We start from the raw sequence: 12,251 nt of genomic DNA on the forward strand, positions 1-12,251 counted from the left end.
TCTATCCATGTCCTATCATCACATGATAGTAGTTAAACAAGTGTCACTGTTATACAAGCAGTGTTGTTTGTTTCCAGTTTCCTGTGAAAAAAAAAAAAATTGGGGCCACAAGGAAATATTTTGCTTGGAAATGTGAAGGTCGTTGATAGGAAGGACATTCAACTATAAAAACTTTACTTCACAGAAAAGAGGGTGTTAAATGCTGCTCGTGAGGGTGATGATAGTTGTGTGTGTCTGTATAGATAGATAGAGAGAAAAGGAAAGTATGCATTTTATATGATTTCATAATTCATGAAACATAATTAATGCTTTTATACTGTTTATTATTATTTTAAATGTGTTGCTCTCAACTATCATTTTAGCCAATTCTGTACTCACATGCTAGTTCACTGCATTGTAATAATGTTTTGGTGTTTAATGATGAGTCAACAATTAAGCTCTTAAATACCATGTCTATATTTTATGATGTTTATACATAAATGTATCCACCACACACACACATATATATATATATATATGTGGAGGTACATGGCTGGTGGTTAGAGCAGTAGACTCGTGGTCGAGGGATCGCGGGTTCGAATCTCAGACCGGGCGATGTGTGTGTTTATGAGTGAAACACCTAAGCTCCACTTGGCTCCAGCAGAAGGTACCGGTGAACTTCTGCTGACTCTTTTGCTACAAATTTTTCTCACTCTTTCCTCCTGCATCTTGCAGCTCACCTGCAAGGGAACCTATATGCCAAGGAAACCGGCCCTTATGAGCCAGGCGGGACTCAAGAAGGAACATAAGTAAGGCTTCGTAATATGTACCATGCTTGCTTCCTCTAATCATTTTAGGTACCTATGTGACCATGAGTGGGTGTAGACATATTTTTGACTCTACTGTCTTAACCTAACTAAAAATCCATGATGTGATGACGAGAGAGAGAGAGAAGGCTGCAGCAGTTGGTATGCACTTTCAGCTGAACATAAAAGGAAGTGCCTTGCTTAAGAATGCAACACATTGTTTGATCTGGGAATTGAATCACAACCTTGCAATTATAAACAGCAACATTCTAAGCACCAGATCACATGCCTCCACAAATGCATTTCCTATTTATCTTGCACATAAGCAAACACATATACACAATTGTGCAAGACAAACCGAGATTACATCACAGATAACAGTTTCTTCAATTGACCACAGACATCAAGAATTTTCTTTGAAAAGAATTTAAGCACATGTTGGCATACTGAAATAGGTTCAGTTCTTTTATTTAAGATTATGACAAGTGGTGAATGATGAGGAATTTTTCTTATGTTTAGAGCTGTCTGACGGGTTGATTAAATGAAAGCCGTCAGATATAATGACTGAGTCTTATACTTAGCTAAACAGTGATTATATCACTGAGTACCTTATACTTAGCTAAACATATTTCAGTTGCTCTACACTTCTAACTCAAAATTGTATTGAGCATTTTTATGTTAGTGCCAGAAATAAACAGATATATAATCAGAAAGGCATATATTTCATATTTTAATTGTATTCAAAAGTGTTTCAGTAAGACAAATGCTACCAAATATGTAATTTTATAACTGTGATGTATAATTTAATCTAAATTATGTATCAATTATGTCATCATACGTTTGAAACAGCTCTTGAATGCAAAGTAAGAACTATATGTAAAATTTATGCTTTTCTTAATATGTCGCTCTTAGAGATCATTTTAGCTGATTAAGTACATACATATAAGTTCGTTCCACTTGCATTTACTAAAATGTAATAATGGGTTGGAGTTCAAAGACATGTTATTAATTGAACTCTTAATTACTGTGGGTTTATTTTTCGATGCTTATATATCAGTTTCTTATATATATATCATCATCATCGTTTAACGTTCGCTTTCCATGCTAGCATGGGTTGGATGAATGACTGAGGGCTGGCGAACCAGATGGCTGCAATCTTGATTTGGCAGAGTTTCTACAGCTGGATGCCCTTCCTAATGTCAAACACTCCAAGAGTGTAGTGGGTGCTTTACGTGCCAGTCAGGCGGTATTGGCAACGACCTCACTCGAATCTTTTACACATGCCACCAGCATGGTAATGATCACGTTCGAATGGTGTCTTTTACGTGCCACCGGCATGGAGGCCACATAGCCGCTCTGGCAATGATCATGCTCAGATGGTGCTCTTAATACCCTACTAGCACGGGGCTCGAATATATATATATATCTTTCTCCTCTTATGTGTATATCATAGTATCACAACATGCTTCACGTTGTTTATCCTTCATATGATGCCACCCTGCTGGCTAGGCAAGGAGTCCAACATTACCCCTGATTGGAAGACTATTCTGTTGCAGTGTTACCCATTTAGAGGTTAATGGACTGGAGCAACATGAATTGAAGTGTTTTGCTCAAGAACACAATGGTGCCATCCAATTTAAGAACCAAACTCATGATCTAGAAATTCTGAATGCAAAATTCTAACCAATAGGGCATGCACCTTCACTTGTGTGTGCATGCATGTGTGTGTGTGTATAATGATTAAAATGCTTTAATGTTTGTGTGGTGCAAGGCCAACTCACAAGGACTGATGTGCAAAAGTGAATGTTTTTTGTCAAATGACAAAAATACTGGCATGGAATATGGGCAATAAATCATGACAGTGATGATGATCAGTCAGTCATCACTCCTAAAATAAAATCATCATCGTTTAACGTCCGTTCTCCATGCTAGCATGGGTTGGACGGTTCGACCGGGGATCTGGGAAGCCAGAAGGCTGCACCAGGCTCCAGTCTAATCTGGGAATGTTTCTACAGCTGGATGCCCTTCCTAACGCCAACCACTCCGTGAGTGTAGTGGGTGCTTTTTACGTGCCAGGCGAGGCTGGCAACGGCCACGGTCGGATTGGTGTATTTTATGTGCCACCGGCACGGAAGCCAGTCGAGGCGGTGCTGGCATCGGCCACGAGTCTGATAGTGCTTTTTACGTACCACCAGACCAGGGATCCTGGCTGGTTCAATTCGATTTCGATTTCGCTTGCCCCAACATGTCTTCACAAGCAAAGGGGGTTGGCATGGGTGCCTGTCGTACGGTCGGATTGGAGTATTTTATGTGCCAGCGGCGCTGGCATCGGCCACGAGTCGGATAGTGCTTTTTACGTACCACCAGACCAGGGATCCTGGCTGGTTCAATTCGGTTTCGATTTCGATTTCGCTTGCCCCAACATGTCTTCGCAAGCAGAGGGGGTTGGCATGGGTGCCTGTTGTCGGATGAGGTTCTATATTGACTTCGCTTGCCTCAACAGGTCTTTGTGTCCAAGGGAGGAAAGGCATTCATAAGTGGGCTGGGCTCACTTGTCCTGCCTGGTCTTCTCACATACAGAATATTTCCAAAGGTCTCGGTCGCTGGTCATTTCCTCATTTCCTCAAAATAGTTCTTAATATAAACACAAGAAAAACTGTTTTGGAATTTACTTTTCTTTTGCTTCCACAATCAAGTCTTGAAATTCTTACAGACCTCAATGTGAACAATTCTTCTTTCCAGTTAATCCTGCCAAGGTCAACTTTATATTATCAACTCCTTCCAAGGGTCAATGAAATAAAGTACCAGTCAACTACTGAGATAGATTTAATTTGACCAAAGCCCACTTGCTATTATTGCTCACTTTGAGCCTAAAGGTCATAAATAAATATGAGAAAGTTTTGAAAGATTTATATTATTGTTATGTTGTTAACTCTTATGTTAACAAAAAGTATTGGCCCTAAAATCTGTGGTCATGTAGTACAAGTGACCATATATTTATATATGTATATATATGCCATTTATGGCCTAAGCGATTTACCTAAATCAAACAAAAAAAATTAGCTAAGAGAAATAAACCAAGAGTGGTTAGTGGCATGTATGTGAACTATACTAACAAATACAGGTGTATCGAATGACGTTGGTTTACCAAGATTATCGTTGCCTCTAGAGAATAGAAATACAAAATATTGTGTTAAGGGAGATAACTCTGATGATATTTATTGCAATACTTTGAAAATATGATGGAGAAAAACGGGGGAAATTTTATGAGTGGATCTCATCTTCAAGCCAATGGGTGAAAGTAACGGACATCTTTTGCTCTTTTTCGATCTCCTCGATGAATTATATTCTATTCAGTTGGCAAATACACCAAGCGTCACCAATATATCGAAGGAATATAGTAATGTCTTTTATTGTCTCCAAGCTGGCCGAAGGAAAATATCTCAGATATTTGTCTTTGTGCAAAATTATAAATACGATAGAGTCTCGTATCTAATGTAGAAAGCCGCAAAACTTCGATTAGCTGGAGTTATCCACTTAATTAATAGACAAATCTCTCTCTAGTGGGTTAAAATTCGAAAAAAATTAAATGCAAGGGAATTAACTCCAATAAACCTATGAAAATATTTAGAAAATATAATCCGTCCTAGAATAATGGAATAGATCAGTTCTTTCAAAGTTTAACAATTTTATGTGAATACTAGCAGTATCGCCCGGCGTTGCTCGGGTTTGTAAGGGAGATAACTATATAAGCATTTTTAGAGAGTTACTTCCCTTATAGATGCCAATTCGGGCTTTCTTTGCCATTTCTGTTTTGGCGACTTCAAGCCATGAAGTCGTTGTTCTAAAAGAACGCTGGTCTCCTTGACAACGCTTTACGACGTTGATTTCCTTACACTCCCTTCCCCACAGCTTCACGAGGGAGGGAAGAAGGGGGAGAAGCAAACAGGTGCAGGTGTTTGAGCGTGGACGCCAACTCCGCCGCCATCGATACACGAAAAATTATGCATTAAAATGGAATAAAAAATTATGTTAAATTATTTTTTAAATCGTAGACTCATCGTAGACGCGCGCTAATACCCAGACGGGCTCGATATGAATCACGACTATAAGATACCCGGTTTTGGTTAAACTGCACTGCAAAATGTGGGAGTAGTTAGGAATCTAAATCGTAGGAGACAGACACACAACTTCACTTTTATATATAAAGATATACACCGCTATATATATAGTGGTTATTTCAGTAATGTGTTCGAGGATGGTTAGAGGGGTGCTGATGAAGGGGCAAAAACCCTTAAAATATGGCATACACGCCCATTTGCCATTTTTCATCGTCGGCCTCATTGTTTATTTACATCTGACGTCTCGTATACGAAGCGTAGTAACAAAAATCAATGCTGGCTATAGTTTCTAAAGAATATCTGTAGAGATAACCTAAAAAAATTATTTTATATGCATCCGTGCTAGCGAGGTGCAAAGAGCACCATCCGAGTGTGATCGTTGACAGAGCGGCTAAACCGCTTCCGTGCCGGTGGCACGTAAAAGGGCACCATTCGAGCGTGATCGTAACCTATTTCTTTACTACCCACAAGGGGCTAAACACAGAGGGGACGAACAAGGACAGACAAACGGATTAAGTCGATTATATCGACCCCAGTGCGTAACTGGTACTTATTTAATCGACCCCGAAAGGATGAAAGGCAAAGTCAACCTCGTGATCGTTACCAGCGTCACCATACTGGCACTTGTGCCCGTGCTAGTAGGGTGCCAAGAGCACCATCCGAGCATGATCGTTGCCAGAGCAGCCAACTGGCTTCCGTGTCGGTAGCACGTAAACGGTCACCATTCGAGCATGATCATTACCAGCGTCGCTTCACTGGCACCTGTGCCGGTGGCATGTACAAAAAGATTCGAGCAGGGTCGTTGCCAGTACCACCTGACTGGCCCCCGTGTCGGTGGCACGTAAAAAGCACCCACTATACTCTCGGAGTGGTTGGCGTTAGGAAGGGCATCCAGCTGTAGAAACTCTGCCAGATCAAGATTGGAGCCTGGTACAGCCATCTGGTTCGCCAGCCCTCAGTCAAAATCGTCCAACCCATGGGAAGCGGACGTTAAACGACGACGACGACGACGATGACGACGATGACGATGATGATGATGATGATGATGATGATGATGATGATGATGATGATGAAGACGACGACGGTGATGATGGTGGTGGACAAGTTGAAAAAAACGTTGGAAGTGCAATATATTGTTGTCTTCCCTCTTTTCTGTTTTCACTGTCTCCCACCTCTTCTATCAGAAACACTAATTTATGCTACACATATACCAGCCAAAAAGGAAGCCTTTCTCCGATATACCAAAAATAGCAACAAATTCCCACTGTATCGTATATAAATGATGAAATGTAATAATCAGGGGAGACAACCATCAAATTTAAATGAAATTATAAATAGAATGCAACGGCGAGCGGACGTGATGTTTTGTCAGTTTGGTGACACCGCAGCATACTTCATGTTATTAAATCTCACCGGTGAGGTATAGTCAAACTGGTTAGACCTCAATTTTAAGATATGCGTCTGTTACCTCTATTTGACTCCAATATCCACATAAAATTTACTACTGTCGACTTTTGTCTTAAAATATTGTGGGTAACAGCAATATAGTTCAGAATGGAAGCTACACACGCACGGGCGTTTGTATTTATATAAGACCAAAATATCTATTAGAAAAAGCAGTATATTTTAATAGAATTAGATACACACATTCTTATATATATATATATTATATATATATATTATATATATATATATATATATATACTTTATTTTAAGCAGCAGAAAATTCAACAAAATCTGTTACTCTGAGTTTCTCGTTGCCGTTCATCAGACAGTTTTTGCTAGAACTGTCTGATGAACGGCAACGAGAAACTCAGAGTAACAGATTTTGTTGAATTTTCTGCTGCTTAAAATAAAGCATATTACTCTACCACTGGTATTTGAGTACTCTTTTTTCCACCTTGTTTCACATTTATGTGTTTACTCCGGTATATATATAATATATATATATATATATATATATATATATACACACAGTGTACATTTATATAAATATATGAATAATATATAGTCTATTGACAAATTTTTTTACACGCTAGGCCACTGGTAGTAAAAGTTTCTAATTTTTTTTACTACCCTGATATTAATTATATATATATATATATTATATATAATATATATATATATATATATATATACCAGAGACACCAGGACACAGGCTGGAACCTAGTAATAAGGAAAAACCGAAGATAATCAATCTTTCAACCAAACCTCTTTCTAACATAAAAATTGACATCCTCGCAAAAGGGCTCAAATTTACACCAACTCCACGCAGAGCCAACCTAAATGAAATCAAGGATAATATAACAGAATTTTGCAGAAAATTAAGACTAGCAGAAGCATCAACCAGTTTCAATACTGAAGATGAATCACTAGTCAAGAACAAAAGTGAACACATCCCACACAGAGGAATAAATAAAGATCTTGACGAATTCTGTAACCACATTGAGAACTTCCCCTACCATACTATACATAAACAGAAAGTTAACTCAAATTTTAACACTACACAATGGAAGGAACTGATAGAACTTCAAAATGATGAAGATATAACCATTAAGGAAGCAGACAAGGGAAATGCAGTTGTAATAATGGATACATCATACTATAGAAATCTTGTAATTTCCTTGCTTGATGACAACCAACATTATGAAAAAATCACCAACTACACCCCACAAAAAATAATGAAAACTCTATCTTCACTAATTAAAACCCATGAAAAGGAACTAACAACCAAAGAGATTGACTTTCTAACAAACTTTAAATGCAAACCTAGCCTCTTCTGTGGTCTGCCAAAAATTCATAAAAGCCAAATTATAAATGAAACCATTAAAAAATCACCAAAGACATACATACACACACCTAACCCGGAGGACCTAAAACTACGACCCATTGTAGCTGGCCCATCCTGTGAAACACACAGACTAAGTCTATTTATGGACATCCTCCTGAAATCCTTCCTTAAACATATCGATAGCCATATCAGAGATGACTTAGATATGTTAAACCACCTTCCAAAAAAAGCCAAGGAAGAAACAATCATGGTTTCATTTGATGTAGTTAACTTATAGACCAGTATACCTCATAATTATGGACTAGAGGCAATACAGTTCTGGTTAGACCAATTTCCGGAAGAAATACCAAAAAGGACCAGTAAAGAATTCATTACTAAATCAATTGAATTCATCCTACATAATAACCACTTCATGTTTAACAATACATTTTACCGTAAAAAATCCAGAATTGCTATGGGTACAAGGGCAGCACCAGTCATTGCGAACCTAACAATGGGCTACCTGGAAATAATCATTTACCAGGAATCTTTATCAATCTTTGGAAACCCCCTCTCTCAATACATAAAAGAGAATTGGAAACGATTCCTGGACGATTGTTTTATACTCTGAAATGAAAACACAGATAAACTCCTAAAATTTAAAAACCTATTGAACAGCATAAACCCAAATATACAGTTCACAATGGAATACAACCAAAAGGAGCTCCCATTCTTGGATATACTAATTTAAAAAATTAACCTTAAAATAGAAACAGACATTTTTTACAAAGCCACAGACGCCAAACAATACCTTCTTTTTAATTCATGCCACCCAAGACACACTAAAACAAACATCCCCTTCAACCTTGCAAGAAGGATATGCACAGTAGTGTCAGAACAAAATACCAGGAACTTTAGACTGCAAGAACTCAAAAACACCCTAATTGACAGACATTACCCAGCTTAACTCATAGAGGATGGGATCAGATGTGCAACAGAAATCAACATAGAAACTTTAAGAAAAGTTCAACACAACAACACACCTTCCCTGAAAATACTACCTTACATATCCACATACAACCCCAGAAACAAAGAAGCCTTCACCATCATCACCCAGAATTTACCAATACTTCATAAGGACCCCAAATTAAAGGAAATTCTAAACATACACCAAATCATTAAAAGCTACAAACAACCTAAATCACTTAAAAAGATTCTCACAAAGGCAAAATTGTTTTCTGAAATTACGGATGCAAAAGTAAAAAAATGTGGTGGACCGAACTGTGCAACATGTCCAAACCTGCTAGAAGGATCAGAATTCCTCTTCAAAGAGGGACAGAAATTCAAGATCAAATCTAATTTTACTTGTGACATAATTTATGTCATAAAATGCTCAGGCTGCCACCAAGACCACGGGACTATCACTCAGACATAGATGCACACTGCATCGACAACAGATTGCATTCCCAGAATACAGAATGATACCCTTTAGTGAGCACATTGAGAAATGCGCAAAGCAACTACTACCACAATTTTTAATCTTTCCATTTTACCAATGTGCTATCGGAACACCAACACAAATTAGACTAAACAAGGAAACATTCTTCATTGAAAAATACAAGCCCAAACTTAACCATTCCAACATACTTTTACAGAGAAATTCACTCCAAAAGAAAGGCAATAAATTTTAAGCGATTATCTCCCTTACACCTGAAGAAATCACTTATTACCTCCCCTTATCTGGAACTCTCCTCAACATAAACATAACGATAACACTTCTCAACGTAAACATAACGATGTAAGAAATTTGAAAAGCTGAACGCGAAACCGGTCATTTCTTCTAAACTATGTCATTGTATGAAAAAAATTTATAACATTCTTCAGACATATTGACTCAAATATATATTTTTTAACCTTTTAAAACAAGCCTTCTGTAGTTTTTTCACTTTTTACTATTTTCTATATATTCAACCGCGTGCTTTCACAAACCAACTTTCTCATCTCTCTCTCTCTCTATATATATATATATATATATTTCTTTACTGCACACAAGGGGCTAAACATAGAGGGGACAAACAAGGACAGACAAAGGGAGTAAGTCGATTACATCGACCCCAGTGCGAAAGTGGTACTTTATTTATCGACCCTGAAAGGATGAAAGGTAAAGTCGACCTCGGCGGAATTTGAACTCAGAACATAACGACAGACGAAATACCGCTAAGCACTTTGCCCGGCGCGCTAACGTTTCTGCCAGATCGCCGATAGAAAGAGAGAGAGCGAGAGCTTTCACTTTTATATGAATAACTATGGAAGACTGGTGGGAATATTATCTGTATGGACTTATAGGATTGGTCGATATTAATAAAGTTCGTGTTTAATCCTTCCCAGAATTAAAATTGAATGAATGCGGTGATATCTAAGATATGTTTGTTCCCAAGCAACACTTATTTTAGTGTTGTTGACACCGCCGAATTGAATGGTGCAGCCATGGTTATATCTGTGGGTCAGCTGGTGATGGGGGTATGCTGGATTGTTGATATGGCAGTTATTGAATGTGCGGAATAGCATTATAACACATCCATTTGATATATATATATATGTATGTGTGTGTGTGTGTAATACAAAATGGGACAAAAACGCAAAACATCCAGATAGACGATACAAAGAAAACAAGGACGGGTCATTCGAAGTTTTCTTTCCTCAGTCAAGCACCAGGTTATCCTCCCAATTTTGGCTGATTATACTTGAGATTGCTCCAATCTGGCCAGCCCCAAGGAAAAACTAAGCTAAGCGCATAAGATTCCTTCGAAGACAGCGATGAATGTATACAAAAACAAAGACGGACAAAATGGACAAAGTTACACAAATATAAATACAATAAAATAATAACAGGACATAACAACAGGTGTCTTTCGACTAAGGACGAATTGAATTAATCTGGCACGTGTGGAAATGAAGCCTTGTGACAGAGATTTAAAAATTTCACAAACACAGTGAAGAATATCGATGTTGCACGGACAACGGTCAGACCAAGAAAGAAAGAGCAGGCTTGGCTAACTGGCAGTCACGTGGGAAGAGAAGTAGAAGCAGAGCGACAGAAGAATTAAGGAGGGGCGAGAAAAAAGGACATTGTATATAAATATATATAGTTAATCCAAACATGAAAGCACAAAAAAACAACAACGCGAGGACGTGGAACAAATATAGTATTATTGGACATGTAGCGGCGTACGTACACTTTGGTCTCTTATATATATATATATATATATATATACCGTTTTTAGAAAAGCAAATCTGGAGAATAATAGTAATAATAATAATCCATGGATGGGATTTATGAATATTTCAATGCATCGCAACACGCGTTTCCACATACTACGTGATATCGCTTGAAGAAAAGAACGCAAGAAAAGATCCATTCGGTATCCATGGATATTATGGATTGTGGTATAATCATCCCAGGATTACGGACTATGGTCGTAAGAAACATGTGATTTGTGGAATCACTCGTAACGATGCATTAAGATATCTAATAATAGACAACCCCCATAAAACTGGTGTTGCGAGTTGGTATCATTAGGCCGTAGCCGACATAATAAAATAGGAGTGTTTATATGCATATCCAGAAACGTTTCCTGTAAACTAACTTAAAGGACATATATACACACACACACACGACGGGCTTCTTTTTAGTTTCCGTCAACCAAATCCACTTACAAGGATCTGGTTAACCCAAAGCTATAGTAGAAGACACCTTCCCAAAGTGCTACGCATTGAGACTGAACCCGGAATCATTTGACTGGGAAGCAGATTTCTTACCATTCAGCCACGGAAGTAGTAAAATTCAAATGATTATTACGGAATAGTGGATCTTTCAAAAGAAAATATTGAGTTATTTCCCTTGCATTCTCTGAATTTTAAAACGTTCGTTTATTTCAAACAGTTACCGATAATGTATTATAGAAGTGATATTCTTTTATTTGTTTCAGTCATTTGACTGCGGCCATGCTGGAACACCGCCTTTAGTCGAGCAAATCGACCCCGGGAATTATTCTTTTGTAAGCCAAGTACTTATTCTATCGGTCTCTTTTGCCGAACCGCTAAGTTACGGGGACACAAACACACCAGCATCGGTTGTCAAGCTATGTTGGGGGGGGGGGAACACAGACACACAAACACATATATACATATACGACAGGCTTCTTTCAGTTTCTGTCTACCAAATCCACTCACAAGGCTTTGGTTGGCCCGAGGCTATAGTAGAAGACACTTGCCCAAGGTGCCACGCAGTGGGATTGAACCCGGAACCATGTGGTTGGTAAGCAAGCTACTTACCACACACCCATGACTTCTATTCATTTTATCGACCCTAAAAGGATAAAAGGCAAAGCTGACCGAATGATGTGATGTAGTACGCAGAGTCGGAACTAAATACCGCAAGGCATTCTGTACGACATTACACCGTTTCTATGAAACTACTGCCCATAATTTCACAATTAAAATTTATTACTTTTTATTGCAAACTAGGATTTCCATTAATATATAAATGAGAATAAAAATAAAATTCCAAGTAGT

The sequence above is a fragment of the Octopus sinensis genome, linkage group LG10 (genome assembly GCF_006345805.1).
Source record: "Octopus sinensis linkage group LG10, ASM634580v1, whole genome shotgun sequence".
Classification (NCBI taxonomy): Eukaryota; Metazoa; Mollusca; class Cephalopoda; order Octopoda; family Octopodidae; genus Octopus; species Octopus sinensis.